Source organism: Macaca thibetana, chromosome 9, assembly GCF_024542745.1.
Source record: "Macaca thibetana thibetana isolate TM-01 chromosome 9, ASM2454274v1, whole genome shotgun sequence".
NCBI classification, from domain to species: Eukaryota; Metazoa; Chordata; class Mammalia; order Primates; family Cercopithecidae; genus Macaca; species Macaca thibetana.
This window is the reverse complement of record NC_065586.1, coordinates 29,802,572-29,822,773: the sequence shown is the minus strand read 5'-3', so window position 1 is coordinate 29,822,773 and position 20,202 is coordinate 29,802,572. Positions and strand designations below refer to the sequence as shown.

Here is a 20,202-nt window from a genome sequence, read left to right as displayed (position 1 = left end):
TGAAGTTCCTTCTAACTCTAAGTGTATGAATCTGAATTATTTGCCTTTATCTCCTTACATACACCTTTAAATATTACAGGAAAAGAATAACCAGGATTGTTAGATCATATCATAATTCTACTTTCAATTTTTGAGGAACAACCATACTGTTTTTTGGTAATCCTATTTTTGGGTATATAGCTCAAAGAATTGAAGTCAAGATCTTGAAGTGATAGCTTTACTCCCATGTTCACTGAAGCACTATTCACAATAGCTAAGATACAGAAACAACCTAAATATCCATCAGGAGATGAATGGTTAAGGAAAATGTGGTCTATGCACACAGTGGAATATTATCCAGCATTAAAAAAGGAGAAAATCTTGCCATATGCAACCATATGAACTGGGAGGATGTTATGCTAAATGAAATAAGTGATATAGTTTCGCTATGTCCCCACCCAAATCTCATCTGGAATTGTAGGTCCCATAATTCCCATGTGTCATGGGAGGGATCCAGTGGGAGGTAATTGAATCATGGGGGTGGGTCTTTTCCATGCTGTTCTCATGATAGTGAATAAGTCTCATGAGATCGAATGGTTTTATAAAGGGGAGTTCCCCTGCATATGCCCTCTTGCCTGCTGCCATGTAAGACGTGACTTTGCTCTTCATTTGCCTTCCGCCATGATTATGAGGCCTCCCCAACCTTGTGGAACTGTGAGTCCATTAAACCTCTTTCCTTTATAAATTATCCAGTCTTGGGTATGTGTTTATTAGCAGTGTGAGAACAAACTAATACAATAAGCCAGGCACCAGAGGGCAAATACTGTATGATTCTGCTTACATAAGGAATCTAAAATAGTCAGACTCATAGAAGCAGAGAGTAGAATGGTAGTTGCCAGGGTTTGGCGTAGAAAGCGGGAGGTATTGTTGAATAGGTATAAATGTTCAGTTTTGCAAGATGAGTAAGTTCTAGAGATCTACTGTGCAACATTATGCCTAAAAGTTAATATTGTAATGTGCACTTAAAAATTTAAGAGGAGAGCCTGGGTGCAGTGGCTCAGGCCTGTAATCCCAGCACTTTGGGAGGCTGAGGCAGATGAATCATCTGAGGTCAGGAGTCCAAGACCAGGCCGGCCAACATGGTGAAACCCTGTCTCTACTAAAAATACAAAAATTAGCTGGACATGGTGGTGGAAAGCACCCACTGTGATCCCAGCTAATCGGGAGGCTGAGGCAGGAGAATTTCTTGAACCCAGGAGGTAGAGGTTGCAGTAAGCCAAGATCATGCCACTGCAATCTAGCCTGGGCGACAGAGCAAGAGTTTGTCTCAAAAAAAGAAAAAAATGTAAGAGGGTATGTTAAGATCTTATGTAAAGTGTTCTTACCATGATAAAATAATAATAAAAATCATAACCAGGATTCTTTCATCTAGAGCCACAAAAAATTGACTAGGTGGGAGGTGAGTTGTGGAGTGGTCTGAAGGGTAGAGTACCAGCTTACCTCTGGCCCTCACTGGCCTTTCTTAGACAAAGGACACACTGGCATCTGCTCATTACTTCAGTCCCACTCCTGAGGTCAGAAGGTTGAAGCTTTCCTGTTCTTCATTGCAACACTGCACATGTATGTTAGAACCTTACCCACAGTAGACACTATGCAAATGTCTCTTGAGTGAATGAGTGGAAAATCTCCCCTTTCACTGGAACACAATAAAGTGAAGTTAAGATTTCTTAAGATGTTTCTGACAGGACTTTATACTTGAAAGACTATGAACCAAAAATAAAATTCCAAGCCCCACAACCATCTCAATGGACCCCTCCTCTCAGCCACAGGCATTCTAAAGTTAGCCTGGGCTGGGCACAGTGGCTCAGGCCTGTCATCCCAGCACTTTGGGAAGCCGAGGCAGGAGAATTGCTTGAGTCCAGGAGTTTGAGACCAGCCTGGGCAACATAGTGAGACCCTGTCTCTAAAAAAATTAATAATAATAAAATAAATAAATAAGTTACCCTGAAAAACTAGTTCAATGCCATGATAGGAAGGGTGAGTTGGACATGCCTCATGATACCCTCCTCCCTTTTGGAATTACTGATAAAACAGACTCTTTCTTTGAGACCGAGTATCGCTCTGTCACCCAGGCTAGGGTGCAGTGGCACGATCCCGGCTCACTGCAACCTCCACCTCCCAGTTTCAAGCAATTCTCCTGCTTCAGCCTCCCGAGTAGCTAGGATTACAGGTGGGCACCACCACGCCCAGCTAATTTTTTTTGCATTTTTAGTAGAGACAGGGTTTCACCATATTGGCCAGGCTGGTCTTGAACTCCTGACCCTGTGATCCACCTGCCTTGTCCTCCCAAAGTGCTGGGATTACAGGCGTGAGCCACCACACCAGGCAGAACAGAGTCTTTAAGTCTGATAAGAAACATTTATAATCTATTCTCTCTGAAGCTTGCTACCTGAAGGCTTCCTCTGCGTGATAAAACCTTGATCTCCACAACTCGTTAACTTAACCCAGACATTCCTTTTAATTGATAATAACTCTTTCAACCAATTGCCAGTTAGAAAAATCTTTGAATCTGCCTATGACTTGGAAGCCCCCACTTCCAGTTATCTCACTTTTCTGGCTGAACCAATGCACATCTTACATGTGTTGACTGACGTCTCATGTCTCCCTAATAGGTATAAAACCAAGCTGCACCCTGACTACCTTGGGCACATGTTCTCAGGATCTCCCGAGGGCTGTGTCAGGGGCCACTGGTCACTCATATTAGTCCCAATTACTCTCCCTAAATCCAATCAAGTCATTATGCCTCGGGCTTTGTTTAAGAATAAAGTAGAATAGGCCTTGGGGGGGTGGCTCACACCTGTAATCCCAGCACTATGAGAGGCCGAGGTGGGCGGATCACCTGAGATCAGGAGTTTGAGGCCAGCATGGCCAACATGATGTAACCCCGTCTCCACTACAAACAACAAAAAATTAGCCGGGCATGGTGGTGGGTGCCTGTAATACCAGTTACTTGGGAGGCAGAGGCAGGAGAATTGCTTGAACCTGGGAGGCGGAGGTTGCAGTGAACCAAGATCGTGCCACTATACTCCAGCCTGGGTGACAGAGTGAGATCTGTCTCAAACAACAACTACAGCAAAAACCCCAAACAAAACAAGAACAACAAAAATAATAAATCAGAATAAATAAATCATTTCAAAGATTTCAGATTTTGACTCATTGTTAACAAAACAAAGTCATAATTTCCACCAAGAATTATCAACCCTTCTCTATGTTATAAATAAAGTTTTGGTGCCGCAAAACAAATAGCACTTGAATACAAAATTTTCTTTTTAATTCTCAGCAAGGCAAGCTACTTCTATAGAAGGGTGCGCCCTTACAGATGGAGCAATGGTGAGCGCACATTTGGACAGGGGAGGGGAAGGGGTTCTTATCCCTGAGCACGTGGCCCCTGCTGCTGTGTCGTTCCCCTATTGGCTACGGTCAGACCGCGCAGGCTAAACTAATTCCAATTGGCTAATTTAAGGAGAGTTACGGGGTGAATGGTTTGGCAGGAAAAATGGTTATGCAGGGTGGAGAATGAGTCAGGGCAGAGCAGGTAGCAGGTAATCGGAATGAGTTAGGGTGGAGCAGATAATTGAAAAAGGTTGCTTTATGAGGAAGTTAAGTTTAAAAGTAGAAGGCAAAGAATTGAACATACTGACATATTGATTCTTTGAAAAGAAATTTAGAACTCATATCTAACATCTATTTTAGTATAAATTCAGATTTTTTTCATTGTATATGGCATTTGGCATATAGATTATTTGTAGATCCTATTATTTAAAATTATATTATATATATTCATATGTTTATTATACCCCTTCCCATTAAATATAATCTCCATGAGGACAGGAATTTTTTTTTTCATCTTATTATTCATTGCTATTTCCCTAGCACAGTGCCTGGAACATAGTAAGTGCTTAATAAACACTTACTACAGAGAAGTGTTATTTATATCAAGAATTTGGTACTAAATAAAGTCTATTAGAAAGAGAAAATTATTTAACTAGGGAAGAAACTCATTCTAAAGAAAACAAAGCCTAAGGCATAATGACTTGATTGGATTTAGGGAGGGTAATTAGGACTAATGAGAGTTTTACCCCGATTCTTTAAGAATGAGACAGAAAATGAGAATTTAGGAATAAATCCCCTGAAGGCTTTGGAAATAATTAACTGAGATTTTTTTTTTTTTTTTTTTTTTTTTTTGAGACGGAGTCTCGCTCTGTCACCCAGGCTGGAGTTCAGTGGCGCAATCTCAGCTCACTGCAAGCTCTGCCTCCCGGGTTCATGCCATTCTCCTGCCTCAGCCTCCTGAGTAGCTGGGACTACAGGCGCCCACCACCACGCCTGGCTAATTGTTTGTATTTTTAGTAGAGACAGGGTTCACCGTGTTAGCCAGGATGGAAATCTTTCTTTTGCAATGATGTTTTATGTTTCAAAGATGAGGTGTAAGATGAATTGGGATTAGGTTTACGTTTCATTATCCCCATTTTTAAATAATTTTCTTTAAAAGAGAAAGAATAAGAAATAGAAAGATTCACAGTTTAGAGAAAGTCTATGGAAAAAATAATAGAAAAATTCTGGGTGAAGGATAAACTACAAATCTCAAAAGATAATGCAGCTATCTAAGTAATAGATACCTAAGTAATTAGTAGCAAGTATAAGGAGCTCAGAGGTTATCAGATAAACCAAGTGAAGGAAACTGAAAAAATCAAGGCAAGCACATTGCTAAGAAAAGAACCACAGATGTGATTCAGCTTGCAACATGAGCTCCAAAGGTTTAAAAAAATCAGGAAGTTTTGGGGGGACGATATAGTAAGTGGAGCAAACAAAGGAGAAGTAGGTGGAATTTTAAGGTTGAAGATTTCATGATAATAAGTTATTGGACAGTAAGAACTTTGGAATGGCACTCAAAGAGAATATGAGTCATCCTAGAGCTGAAAGAGATTTTTTAGGAAGATGTGAAAGTGTTAGGGATTGGAGGACACTTGTCATGTCGAAAATCTTACAAATAAACTGGAGTTCATTCATTCTTTCATTTTGCATTTATTGAGCACGATCCAGGACACAAAAGCGAATGAATCAGGCCAAACACAATCCCAGCTTTCTTGGAGTTTACAGAAGAATAAACGAGTTCATCTCATTGATGCGCGTGTATATTCAAGTAGGTGTTTGTGGAGAAGAAATGCAGGGGGAAGAGTGACTAACAAAGAAACCAGGTCTAGATGTGGTGGGGATGGGTTGGGGATTCAGAGGGCCTTCCAAGGAGCACACTTGAGCTGAGATCTGAGAGTACCTAGGAACCAGCTGGGGGAGAAACGGGGGTAGCATGGAAGAAACCTTCTAGATAGAAGTCTTGCGGAGGAAGGATCACGGCACCTTCAGGAAGCAGAAGGAAGATCAGTCTAGCTAGAGAACAAAGAGTCAGGAGAAGTCATATACACTGAGGCAGGCTCTGTGGGCAAAGCTACTTTAGGCAGACCTGAGGGTCGCAGTAGTTATTTCTCCCAAGAGCAATAGGACATCACAAGGTGCTATTACGGAGGGACTGAGATGTGACCAGCAGCTGGACTCTCCAGATCACCAAAACTCACCCATTTGTGCACCAATACCGTCCATATTTTACCACCTTTGATGGCCAGAAGTGTGGATTCGGGTTGCTCTTTTCTCCCTATCCCTTCCTGGAGCATCTGTTGTTGAACTCTTAACATTTCCTTGACGACTTTGAGGTAAAGGCTGCTTGTCCTTGGGCTCAGGAATCCCAGGCTGTTTTTCTCCTTTGAGTCTTGTTCCCCTTTCAAACTTTTTCACTTCTTGGGGAGGGGTGCTGCCATTGTACCTGCATCTGCGTCTCTTTTCTTTCTTTTTTTTTTTGAGATGGAGTTTCCATCTGTCGCCCATGCTGGAGTGCAGTGGGGCGATCTCGGCTCACTGCAACCTCCACCTCCTGGGTTCAAGCAATTCTCCTGTCTTAGCCTCTTGAGTAGCTGGGACTACAGGCCCACTACAGTGCACCACTACACCCAGCTGATTTTGTATTTTTAGTGGAGGTGGGGTTTCACCATGTTGGTCAGGCTAGTCTCGAACTCCTGACTCACGTGATCTGCCCGCCTCAGCCTCTCAAAGTGCTGGGATTATAGGCATGAGCCACCGCACCTGGCCCTGCGTCTCTTTTCTAATTGGACGCGTCTGATATGTTGTAGGATGAAAGATAGAGAACTCAGCAAATTGGATTCCTTTGAGCTTTAGGGTGTGGGTTTTATGGTGCCTTGGGGGCCTTTGACATTTCCTCCTTTGTCCCACTAATACCCCAGACTGCAGGGGGCTTAAAGTAAGCACCACTGGTATCTGTGCTGCTCCATACGGTGGTCACTAGCCACATGTGACTATTTAATTTTAATTATTTAAAATTAAATAAAGTTAAAATTCAGTCCTTAGTTATGCTAGCCGCATGTGGCCAGTGCCCACCATATTAGACAGTGAAGATTTGGTTTGAGCATTTCTATTACTGTAGGAAGTGCCATGGCCAGTACAGTCTTAGAGTACTGTGGATAGGATGGTCTACGTTATTGTCATTGATGCTCTTGAGCATCATTTGACAGCAACTCCAGGCATGCTCCAAATACAGAACTGGATGTGGCCTTTCTTATTCTGCTAAGCTTACAAAAATACATCCTGTAACTTATTCCTTTCAGAATTGTTATAATTACTGTAATGCTATTGAAGAAATGCTCAGAGATCTATTTCCAGCAGAGAAATGGACTTGAAGCTAATTAAAATTCTACATTTGCTCTCTGGAAAATCTGAGCTCTTGCTGGATTCACCTTCCCACACTGTCTCCAAATAGAATACAAGTCACACACGTGTCGTGCAGCCTTAATCTATTTGAGACATTCCATGACACCACTTGAGCCTTCATCAATTTATACCTCAACCTCAGGAGAACAGGTACATTCAGGGACCTGAGATGTTGGCACAAACAGATGCTCATTAAAAAAAAAAAAAAAATCCCAGCTCATTGAACTGATGAGCTAGTTATCCTATGTTCTGAGCTCAGAATAGCAAATAAGAAGACACAGATCGAAGACACTTCAGCTGAATGTTACATAAAAGTCATGTCAAGGTGTGATGAATAATGCATTAGTGATTCCTTGATTTTCATTATGTGCTAGCTTGAGAATGTGATTCCTGCCTAGAGATTTCCATAATAATAACAATACTAATAGCATTTTTGCATTACCACTGATCCCTGTAGCAACTCTGCAAGATAGGTGGCATTTTCCACATCTTACAGATGTGGAAACTGAGGCTCAGGGAGGTGGGGTTGGTGGTGCAGCAGAAGTTGAGCTCCAGGCTGATTTGGTGGGGCTGCCCATCATCAATGCTGGTCTGGAATACACATGCCTCTGTCCCCAGCACCTGGGGCAGTGGGGCAGGTGAATCAGGAAGACACAGAGAGGCAGGGTTACAGAGGAGACCTCAATGGCCCAGGCTGATGGCATCTTTCCTGGCACCTTCTCCATACACTGGCCCCTCTGATGGCTGTGTGGATCCTGTGGACTGAACCTTGACTTTCACTGACAATAAAACAAAAAAAGCGAAACACTGCATTTTTTTCCCCTAACTTGTGGTCAGTGGACTTAACATGCCACAAGATTCAAAGAGAAGTTCCCCCTTACTGAAAAACAAATGAGCAAATAGAAACACACAAAAAAACCCTGCAAAAAGTCTCTGGGATGAATAGGAACAGCCTATCACTTACTAATGTGGTCATTTTTTTTATTACCACTGCTCCAGGAGTGAAGTACTGTCTGGGCTTATAGGAGGCTGTAAGGCTTCTCCTCTGGGGAATTCAGCTGCTAACCTCATCAATATCTCCTGAGCATCTCTCATGAGCCAGGCACTCAGGATTCTAAGATGAGTGAGATATAGTCCTTGACAATAAGGAGCTTGTGATCCCGCCTGGGAGATCCACAGGTGAGCAAATAATTAAAACACAGCGGGATAAATGTTCCAGTACTCAGATACATGAAGTGCAAATGAGAAAAGAACAAAATGCACAATTCCAGCCCTAAATTCAAAGTCAGAGCAGGTCAAATGGGGAGGCAAGCTCAGCAATGGGATGAGATGAAAAGTGGGCTATGGGTTGTTGGGTGGAGCTGAGAAAATACCTCCAAGGCACCTGGGACACTGGTGCCCATTGTTGAGGCCACAGGGTCACTGCAAGCCTGGCCCAGGAATTAATTTAGAATAATAGGTTAAAAAGCCATGACTCATTCCCCCAGGGGTAGAATCAATTTTAATGATCAGTAAATATCTATCAACAAAACTGACAGAGAAGTGAAGAAATGGGTCAGGGATCAGAAAATAACATCAAGAGACGAGAGCCATGAACTTGTCCATCATGGGCAAAATGGGAACTGCAAGTTCTATGCAGGAAAGAAAAATAGAGGCATGAACCAGGGAAGGACCCAGAGTTCTAGGGCACAGAGAATAAACATAAAGTTCGTTCAAGGGCCAGAGGGATGCTAAGGAAAAGGATGAGGTGACCAAAGGGACTCAGAACTACACCCTAGCTGGAGGTGCACCGGCCAAGATCCACCCCGGGCTGAAATTTGAATCACTGGGTCCAACGACCAACTCAGACAATTAATGAAACTAATTTCTGGTGAGAACTAGATGTCCTCCTTTGCACTCCCAAATGGAGGACTTGGTGTGCTTGTTTCAGAGAGAGTGTAGGAGGAGGAAAAGAAGGGAAACGACTCCACATCTCAGCAAGATCAGGGAGACAGAAATTCGGGAGGAGGTGGGGGAATGAAAATGACGGGGAACAGGTGGGCTAAATCGGTGAGGTGTGTGGGGAAGAAACTAAGTTAGGAGTGGGTGGCTGGTTTTTCCAAAGGCAAGGATGGTGTCTTAGCTGGGAGCAGTAAGAGAACTGATTTCTTTCCATAAGGCTACCATGCAGTCCCCTCCAGACTGCATAAGGCAAAATGCAGGTAGAAGTAGCTCTTCTGCTTTCAACAAAAGGTGAATATTGTATGCACAGTGGCAGCAGCCCTATGGCACCTGGAGGCTTTGTTCCTTTGTATTTCCCATATTTCATAATAGCCCTCTGTAAGCAGTTTTCTGTTGTTTTGTTTTTGTTGTGGTTTTTGTCTTTTGTTTTGAGATGGAGTCTCTCTCTGTCACCCAAGCTGGAGTGCAATGGCATGATCTTGGTTCACCGCAACCTCCGCCTCCCGGGATCATGCGATTTTCCTGCCTCAGCCTCTGAATAGCTGGAATGACAAGCACCCACCACTGTGCCTGGCTAATTTTTGTATTTTTTTAAGTGGAGACAGGGTTTCACCATGTTGGCCAGGTTGGTCTCGAACTCCTGACCTCAAGTGATCTGCCTGTCTTGGCCTCCCAAAGTGCTGGGATTACAGGCATGAGCCACTGTGCCGAGTCTGCAGTTGATGAACTTTCATCTTGACTTAACAAAGCAATGACAATGCAGGGAGGCAAGTTCCTAATGATTTTCCTTTATCAACCCCAAAAGAGAATCACACTCTTTTCCTTCCTGTGGCATCAACCATCTCATTGTAAGTCTTCATGAGGCGAGCAAAGTGTTATGTGACAAAGACAGAATCCCATGAAGACCCCAACCTCTTTAGAACAAGATGCGCAAGCTCTCAGGAGAGGACCCAATTAGTCCGGGCAATAGTCAGTCAGCCAATATTCTATACAAGCAAGAAGTTTAGCATTTATTTTGAAGACTCTTGCAAAAGGACTTGGGTCTGCAAATACTTGCTGATTCTCTGAGCTAGACTCTATCCCCGGGATTCCCATGGCTTTAGTGGTGCCAACCAGAATTAAGTCCTGAGGGTCAGAGTGAGGCTCTGATAATAAAAGAGAGCCACATGCAGGGGGCTAGAGCTCAGGACATAATTTGGCAGGAGCTCAGGAACAGAAGGCACCAAGCAATCCTGTAAGAGACTCATCATTGATGCAGCAAGTCAGCCAGCCTCTTTCTCAGTTTGTTCTGCAGTCCTGCAGGGGGCCAGCTGTGAGTCTTATGTCTGTCTCACACCCCTCCACAGGCAGCTTATGTGCCCTGAAATGCCAGTTTCAAATGATCCAAACTGATGTGGGTGCCCAGATGTGAATGCTATCTTGTAAGCAACATGAATACGTGGACACAAAAAGTTATCATAGAACGAGTATGCCATTGGGATCTACATGGAAAAACTAGGAGACTGTGGGTTTTATCAACATTTAAACCACGCCCAGTGTGAATCAATTCCCTTGCTTATAGCTAGAGGTAGATTCCTTCCCTGGCATGGTCTCAGTATCTACCTGAAGAACACAGCTCTTTCCCATCTCAAAGTTGGAAAACACAGTGGTAGACTCGATATCTAGAACCTTAGTGTATCTGCAAAGTTTGAGTCCTTTCCATAGTCTATTCTATTCTTTTTTTCCAATTGTTTATTGTGGTAAATCCATTATTTTAAAATTTATCCCGAAGCTCTATTTTCTGGCTAAAACTCGTGGCCTACTTAGAGCATTCTGCCGTCTTTTCACTTTCAGAATAAGCATAATTTATTTAGGGATCTCTACTGCCACAGAATATTCTATTTTTCCATAAAACCCCTCCAGAGGTACCAAGCAGAAAAATAGTGAATCCTGAGTTGAAATGGAGATGCTAAGCAGTAAGCGAGGTTCCTTCACTAGCTAAATGACTCACTCTCACCCTCAAACATTGCTCTTGTACCATTCTAGTCCATGCTCTGGTGAAAGTACAAATTATTACATGTCACAGGTTTGGGGGGTTGTTCAAAGATAGACAAAGCTGGGAACGTTAAAGCTCCCGATGCCAAGCATCCAACATGCTGGCTGGGTGCTGTTATTCATCCTGTCCACAGGAAGGAGAAAGCTTCTTTGTGGAGGACTCTCAAGCCACTCATTGTGTGGACTTCCTGACATAAAACGCTGGGCTGGTGCTCTGTGGTGGGATTCTCTCTTGCCCGCTGTTTCCTAGGTTTGGTCAACTAAGAACAACGCATTGGCCTGCTAGCTTCTGTTTGGAGGGCTTGGGAACTAGATGGGAGAGTGGGAGTGGTTGTGATGGTTTTGACAACTATAGAGTTTCCCAGTTACTTTGCTTTGTCTACCAGCATAAGCCAGGAGGACCTGGAGTTCCACGCCAACATGAGAATATTTGTCCTCAGTCCTTCCTGCCACTTCGTCACCTTCCTTGGGTCCCCATGCACAGCGACTCACCAGACAAACCCCTCCCCTTCTTCTGCTTCCTCCGCCATTCTCCTTTCTCCTTCCAGAGGATCCCTAGTGTCGTTGATAATCTACACTTTGTTTTTAGACCTAAAGTAGATAAACTTTAAAGAACTTGCAAAGAGCTTAAAAGTTACTTTAACTTTATATATGAATATATGAGTGTATATATATGTGTGTGTATATATATGTGTATATATGTGTGTGTGTGTGTATATATGTATATATACACTTTTTTTTTTTTTTTGCGGCAGGGGATTAAGCTCACTGCAACCTCTGCCTCCTGGATTTAAGAGATTCTCCTGCCTCAGTCTCCCAAGTAGCTGGGATTATAGGCGCGAGCCACCAGGCCCACCTAATTTTTGTATTTTTAGTAGAGACGGGGTGTAACCATTTGCTCTTGAACTCCTGGCCTCAGGTGATCCACCCACCTTGGCCTCCCAAAGTGCTAGGATTACAGGAGTGAGCCACTGCACCTGGCCTAAAAAATATATATTTTAAAAACTTAGTCCAAAGTAGAAAAAAATATTATAAATCACCATAAATGAAGAATTTCAACTGTTTTTAGTATTTTGCCTGTCTTATTTAAAACAATTCTCTGGCATCAAATTATTATGTCCATAGATAATTACGTAGGTATCTCTAAATAGCCAAGGACTTAAATAATTATAAAATTATTTAAAATATAGTTATTGAGGTTACGGTGGGAGGATTGCTTAAGCCCAGGAGTTCAAGACCAGCCTGGCCAACATAGTAAGACTCTGTTAAAAACTAAAAACAAAAAACAAAGAACAGTTATTGCTATTATGAGGAAATTCAAGTCGTTGATAAAGTTATGTTTTCACATCTTCCCACCTTCCTACCTCCTACGCCCCTCCAAGAAAAATCTGACGCCAGTTCTCATGTGTTGTTATAACCTATCTTTATCCTCTCAGCCTTGTTTTTGACAAGAGCTTCCTTTAAAGACAAGAGCTTCCTTTAAAGACAAATTTAGGAAGAGATTCCATTATGTTATTAGAATCTCGTCCAGAATCACATCTATTTTCGAACAATTTTTTCTTAGCTCTGTTTAGTGATCTCTTAATGATGCCAAACAACTGTCAGAAATCATATTGCAAAGCCTGTCATAAACGCACCAGTCAGTTGTCTTTAAGCTGCCATGTTGTTACTCCTCCAGAGTTTTGATGATTTTATTTGGCCATGAAGATGACGACCAGTGTGTGCACCTGTGGTCTGAATAAGTCAGTGGGCCTGGAAGATTAATGAGCTTGGCCCAGGCTGGCTATGGGAGGCCCAGCCACGCACCCTGTTGTTTTCCAAGGCTTTGCCTGCATCCGGCTGGCATTTCTAATCCTGCCGTGGGGTTTGGCTCCAGTTCCCTCCCTCGCCCTCCATCTTATTTATCAATAACATGTGAATTAGAGCAGAAGCTAACGGACAGACAATGAGCTGGAAGCGACCAATCCTTCCACCTTGGGAGGACAGCTGTGTCCCAGAGGCCTGGAGGTGCCACGTTCCCTACAGTGACTTGATTTTCAGTTTTTAGGGTCCTGCGTGTCGTGGTCTGATAGGACTTTTGACTGAATATGGAAAGGGATTTAGGAGTAGACAAGAATAAGAAGTAGAATGTTCACATTCTCCTCTCCTTTCCTCTCCTCTCCTCTCCTCTCCTCTCCCCTCCTCTCATCTCCTCTCTTCTCCTTTCCTGAGACAGAGTCTCACTCTGTCACTAAGGCTGGAGTGCAGTGGCACAATCTCAGCTCATTGCAACCTCTGGCTCTGGGTTGATGCAATTCTCCTGCTGCAGTATTCCAAGTAGCTGGGATTACAGGCACCCACCACCTCGCCTGGCTAATTTTTGCTTTTTTAGTAGAGACGGGGTTTCACCGTGTTGGCCATGCTGGTCTCGAACTCCTGACCTCAAGTGATCCACCCGCCTCAGCCTCCCAAAGTGCTGGGATTACAGGCATGAGCCACCGCAACCGGCCTGTGCAAATAAGTTCTTCTCAAAAGTTCTGGAAGCAATCCGCAAGTAACTAAATAGTTCTCATGATGGTTTGGGAGCTTGATGTCCTCTTAGGGTATTTTTTGTGTCATTAGCTTCAGAAACAAAGGAATACAAAGAACACTATTTATCATATTGCTGGGCCCAGCAGTTGTTTGGGTAATAACCTCTAAACAAAAGATGATGGCACTTAGCTAAATAAGCACCCATCAGGTTGAGAAGAAAAATGACCACATATTCTCTAGCTGTTCGTGAAGTTAACTAGGGAATGTATGGACACACACATTCTTTTTGACCATTCTCACCAACATAATTGGGAACAAAACAAATCAGTCATTTTGAATTTATTTTGAAACAATCATGATTTCATGTATTGTGAATCACTTTTATACAGCAGAGCTGATGTGTATGTGTGTGTGTGTACTTTAAAAACCTTAAAATACAGAAAAGCCTTGCTGTTCATTAGACATCTGGCATCTGCTGCTCTATTCCAAGTGATTAACTCATCTGCAATGACTTCTTACCCCTTTGGATAAATCAGACAGTGTCACTGGCTACAAGAATGGTGGTGGTAACCCTGTATTCTATGAAGCAATTATCTAATGAACTCTAGATATTTTTATGTATTTCAGAAGGGACTTATGAAAAGGTCTTCCAACACTTCCATCCCTGACAGCCATTAGTAGGAAAAAAAAAAAAAAAAACACGGAAGAAGCATCCACACTTCACACCCTCTATCCCTGATGTTCTGCTGGGATTTGACAGATGGAAACACAGCAGTAGTTTGCAAGTGACTGCCAAATGGGGCAGCCAGACTGAGCAGGGCGAGAAGAGGTGTTATTCAATTGCTGGAAGACAGATGCTTTTCTCCGAGCCTCTGCCTTCTCTCCAGTAGCCATTCGCTGACACCACTGTGGTGCAGTCACACTCGCCAGGTAGAGGGAGCTGGAGCCAGAGCTCCACCCTCACCACCAAGGGAAGAAAGCTCTCAGCTTCTTCATTTTGCAGAGGACGAAATCTTGATGCGTAGTGGGAAAATGACTTTACCAAGGACATGGTACAGCCTCCACCCCCAGCACAGTGCTCAATCCGTCATATTTCCAATGATTCACTGCCACCATAGAACCTAAGAGGGATTTAGGATCTGTAAGTCCTTCTGTCATCAATGGTTTCTACAATTTGCACTGAAGAGGGAAAATAAAGCTCCATTTTCGTTAATGAGCATTATTTATTTGTTTTTTGAGATGGCGTCTCGCTCTGTCGCCCAGGCTGGACTGCAGTGGTGCTATCTTGGCTTACTGCAACCTTCACCTCCTGGGTTCAAGGGATTCTCCTGCCTCAGCCTCCCAAGTAGCTGGGATTACAAGCATGCGCCACTACCACACCTGGCTAATTTTCGTATTTTTTTAGTAGAGACAGGGTTTCACCAAGTTGGCCAGGCTGGTCTCGAACTCCTGACCTCAGGTGATCCACCTGCTTCAGTCGCCCAAAGTGCTGGGATTACAGGTGTGAGCCACCGCGCCCCGCCAATGAGCATTATTTTTGGACTCTGCTTCTCTCCTTGGGATACAGATAACTTATCTGTCCGTTGTTTTCTTTTCTTCCCATGGACCTTATCCAGTTCCTGCCTTTGGGTGATTGTATTTCAGTATCTTATTATTTTTAAAAGAGAAAGAATCTGAAATTGAATCAGGGCCTTTATCTTGCTATCTCCGAAACTATTTGATTTAAAACCTGAACACTAAGCTGACCGATCTCTCTGCTTGCTCTAAGTAAACAAATGAATCAGGAGGCCTGCAGTGAGAACTCCTCCAGCTTCGGCTGGGACCATCAGGCTCTGGAACGGGGTGTGTTCTGGAACTCCTAGGGTGACTGTTTTAGCTTGAACTTCCCGTGGGGAAAATGACTGCCCTGTTTTCTATTCTAATGCTAATGACCTGTCTTTGGGAGTTCGAAGCTGGATCAACCGTCAAACTAACTTCCTATTTCTAATTTTCACACTCAGCCTACTTTGCTTTTTCACCAGACCCACTCTCCACCTTCACTAATTTTAGGTAAAAATTTACAGAAGTCGGTTGGGCATGGTGACTCACGCCTGTAATCCCAGCACTTTGGGAGGCCGAGGCAGGTGGATCACGAGGTCAAGAGATCAAGACCATTCTGGCCAACATGGTGAAACCTCGTCTCTACTAAAAATACAAACATTAGCTGGGCGTGGTGGTGCGCACCTGTAGTCCCAGCTACTCTGGAGGCTGAGGCAGGAGAATGGCTTCAACCTGGGAGGCGGAGGTTGAAGTGAGCTGAGATCACGCCACTGCACTCCAGCCTGGTGACAGAGTGAGACTCTGGTTCAAAAAAAAGAATAAAAAAATTACAGAAATCCAGTAAGGTTTCAGATACCATGCTAGACCTTTTCCAATAGGAATGAAAAAGTAATACCCACCTCCCCGCCCCGCTTGTTCTCTTCCCACATTCAGAATTAGTTGAGTTGGGCAATTGTATTACAGAAAAAATGGAGAATTTTTTCTGGAGAATGATGCTTCAGTCTACTGGCCAAGTGGGCTTGTTAATACCATGCCCCTAAATGAGATATACTTTCCGTGCCATGGACAGTGTTACTGCTAAACAACCACAGGCCACCCTCCTTGAGAACCGGCCAAGAGTATGTACTAACTGGTACATTCTAAGAGATGGAGGAGTGAAGTGCTAGACGGTATTCAGCTCCTTCTCCCAGACTTTTTTAATTTTTATTTTTACTTTTATTTTTATTTTTGAGACAGAGTCTCTCTCTGTCACCCAGGCTGGAGTGCAATGGTGTGATCTCGGCTCACTATAACCTCCACCTCCCAGGTTCAAGCGATTCTCCCTCCGCAGCCTCCTGAGTAGCTGGGATTACAGGCACCCACCATCATGCCCAGCTAATTTTTGTATTTTTGTAGAGACAGCGTTTCACCATGTTGGCCACGCTAGTCTTGAACTGACCTCAGGTGATCCGCCCGCCTCGGCCTCCCAAAGTCCTGGGATTACAGGCATGAGCCACTGTGCCTGGCCTCCTCCCAGACTTGACAATCAGATGCCGCTTAGCCTCTTTGCCTGGGGTAGAGTTTATAAAAAAGTGGAGAGGAGTTTGGAGCAAGACTCTATCTCACTAGCAGGAATAAGGGTTCCCCTACCACAATTTGTGCTTATTTGGGAAGAGTCAGGATTCTCCTCACCCCAAGTCTCTGGACCCTGAGTCTAGAGTTCAGTATACGATATTTATTCCACTGTAACAGGTGACAGCAGGAGCTCTTTAGCAATAAATAAAAATCTACCAACACTAAGAAATCTGCTCTTCCTTTTAAAAAAAGAGAAAAATATCAGTAACCCTTTTAGAAAACTATTTCTGACTTCTCAGACTGATCTAACTTCTTTACTTAAAAAAGGTATAGGAACATTTTCAAATCACATGCATCAGATTGGAAAGAGTTTGAATCCACAGTTTGAAAAGGCTTGGTGGACAGCCCCACCATTGTTTCATCCAGTGTATGTGCCCTGGGAAGTATTGCAGGATGTATAAGCATCCTTGCAGTATAAGCGAGGACTTTTGTTTGTTGGAACAAAGCATTGAACAACTTTTTTCATTAGTTGGATTGGATTTCCACCCAGGGTGGGTGGTAATTAATGATCAGGATTTGTGACATGGCTTTCAGCCTGCTGAATTCACTGCTGAAAATCCAAAGCTGAAGAAACTGGTGCACTCAAACACAGAACTTTCCATCTTCTATCAACTGACATCATCCTGTAGGCAGCTGCAAACCAAAGGAAGTAAGCTCTCAACGGGGTTGTCTAATGCAGCTCATTTCAAACTCAGTAGTAGTTTCTATCTTCTGCCCTGTCAGTGAATGCTCCCTTGGGGATAATGCCCTATATCGCTGACATGCTGGTTACATGAATTTGTCCACTAAGGGTGTGGAGGGGAAAAGTTCAATGTACAAAAGAGGCAGACAATGAGCAGACTTTGCTTCTAGATTTTTTTTTAAGATAGTTAATCAATAGTGTACTTTGTACATGTTCCTTTTTTGAGGAAAATCCTTTCTTTAAAAAAATAAATTTTTAATGTAATTGTTTTACATTTAATTTAAAGAATTAAAATTAATTTTAATTTTTGGTGATAGTTTAATGCTGACAAAAGTCTTAATTTCCCATTTTCCAATGAGTTAACAGACATATACAGAGTTTTACAAATTTTGCCTACAACTCACCCAATTTGTCACATAATTTTGAATTTTAACATTTCAAAAGACTTCATTAAACAAATAGACTTTCTTGGGGAAGGACTGGATTGGTGTTTGACATTGGCTAAACAAACACTCGGCGATGTCGTAGATTCCCGCTACGCAGATGTGTAGGGCATCGTGCAGTTCATGGATTGGACATCACCTTAAACCCATGGGCACTATTACATAGAATAGGTAACTGAGTCATGGTGGATGCGAGAGATCAGGACTCTCTGCTCAGTTGCAAAGTGGTTGGAGGGCCACTTTTTTAGGCTCAACCCATCGCTCCCCATCTCCACTGCCCACCCCCACACATGATTCCCAGCATACATCGTTGGTCTTGAAACCAGTTCTCACTTTTTTGGCTCTCAACTCACATTGCCCCTCTCTGGGAAGCTCTTCCTTCATCCCATCATGTAAGGGCATCTCATCCTTGTCAAGGAGCTTTTCATGATCACACAACTTTCCTTCATCTCTGTCTTCTCAAAGCCTCTGCAAAACCTTTGCCTGTACTGCAATCCAGAATATCTTCTCTCTAGCTCGATGACAAATTTATTGGAAGCAGAAACCACGTATTTTATTTGTTACAGAATCTTTGAGCTAGAAGGAATCTTATGGTAAGAACAAACTTACCATAAGATGAATAAAAGATGAATGTAGAAATACTAGAGAAATGTAAAGACCAATTCAAGGTCACAAAATCATTTTACCTAAGCCTGCTTTTCCCCTGATGTCCCGATTTGAATCATACTGACACCCGGTGTATAAATCACACCAAAAGACAATCAAGTTACTCCTTTGAAATAGGGAAAAATATAACACCAAACCTGAGTTCATAAAGAAACCAAAAGATTAAAACAAGAAAGGTTATATAACTGAAAGAAAAGAAACTGATGAATATCAGGATACCTACTGCTCTCATATCAGGATTGTTTCTTTATTTTATTAATGTGATGGCAAACCGGTTTGAAAACAGTGACTCTATAAACAAGATGAACTTAGATCGAGTGACTATGATTATTTCCGGAGTGCAAATAATTGCTAAATGTATTCATCAGCATGTTCCAGAGAAGCAGAACCAACAGGATGTGTGTGCGTGGGTGGATGGATGGATAGATAGATAGACAGATAGACAGATAGATAGACAGAGATTTGATTTATTATAAGAAATTGCTCATGCCATTATGGAGGCTGACAAGTTGCAAGATTTTCGGGGTGAGTTGAGAATTCTAAGACCCAGGAGAGCCAATGGTATACATTCCAATCTGATGGCAAGCAGGGTTGAGACCTAGAAGAGCCAGTGTTTCACTTTGAGTCTGAAGGTGGGAAAAAGTCAACATCCCAGTTAAAAGGCCGTCAGGCAGGAGGAATTCTCCCTTATTTAGGACAAGGTCAGTCTTTTTGTTCTATTGATTCCTCCAACAGATCGACTGAGGCCCCCACCCACATTAGGGAGGTTGATTTGCTGTACTCAAGTCTATCAATTTAAATGTTCAGCTCATCCAAAAAACAGCCTCACAGGAACACACAGAAGAATGTTTGACCAAATACCTGGGCTACCCCTTGATTTAGTAAGCTGACACATAAAATTAATCATCACACTGTATTTTATATGAAGTCAAATTTCTCTTTCTCACTTCTGAATAATAGTGAAGTTTTCAGATTCTATAAAATTTATTTGCCTATTTGCATGTTTTCCTTCCTTCCTTCCTTCCTTCCTTCTCTTTCTTTCTTTCTTTCCCTCCCTCCCTCCCTCCCTTCCTTCCTTCCTTCCTTCCTTCCTTCCTTCCTTCCTTCCTTCCTTCCTTCCTTCCTTTTTCTCTCTCTCTCTTTCTTTCTCTTTCTTTCTTTCTTTCTTTCTTTCTTTCTTTCTTTCTTTCTTTCTTTCTTTCTTTCTTTCTTTCTTTCTTTCTTTCTTTCTTTCTTTCTTTCTTTCTTTCTTTCTTTCTTTCCTTTCTTTCTTTCTTTTTTTCATTCACTCTGTCACCCAGGCTGGAGTGAAGTGACAAGATCATACCTCACTGCAGCCTTGAATTCCTGGGCTCAAGCTATCCTCCCACCTCAACTTCCTCAGTTGGGACTACAGGTGTGTACCACTATGCCCAGCTATTTGTATGTTTTTGTAGAGACGGGGTCTCACTATGTTGCCCAGGCTGGTCGGCAACTCATGGGCTTAAGTGATCCTTCTGTCTTGGCCTCTCAAACTTGTGGGATTACAAGCGTAAGTATCATGCCCAGCCACCTTTTCTTTCTTATGGCTTAAACACCTATGTTTCTGACTCGTGCCTGACTTGTGCGAGTGCTGATGGACAGAAGTTTCATTTCATTTCCATGTAAAACCATGAATTGCGTTACTTAAATACAGATTTGCTTATAGGCATTTTAGCTTAAATTTAGCTGTCTCTAGACCCTGTATACTGTGGTATACAAAGAACTCTGCTGTCTCTATTGAGTAGAACAGGACATCCGCAAATATATTTGTTTGCCCTGAGAACTGTTTGTGGTCATGCAACATGTTGTTTAAAGATCTTTTATCAAAACATTTTACTTAGTAGAGCCACAAGAACAAACACATACAGAAAATCTGACACAAGTGACTATTTATAGAACCATTCCTTTAGAAAAGGACTGCTGAGCATTTGACGG

At 42.7% G+C, this 20,202-nt stretch overlaps 1 protein-coding gene across 1 annotated transcript in view; it reads left to right on the top strand.

Annotated features, from left to right (window-relative positions):
• The window catches only part of JCAD (junctional cadherin 5 associated), a 102,930-nt gene that overhangs the window by 12,542 nt on the left and 70,186 nt on the right, over positions 1-20,202 (top strand). The gene's annotated exons all lie outside the window — the stretch shown is intronic.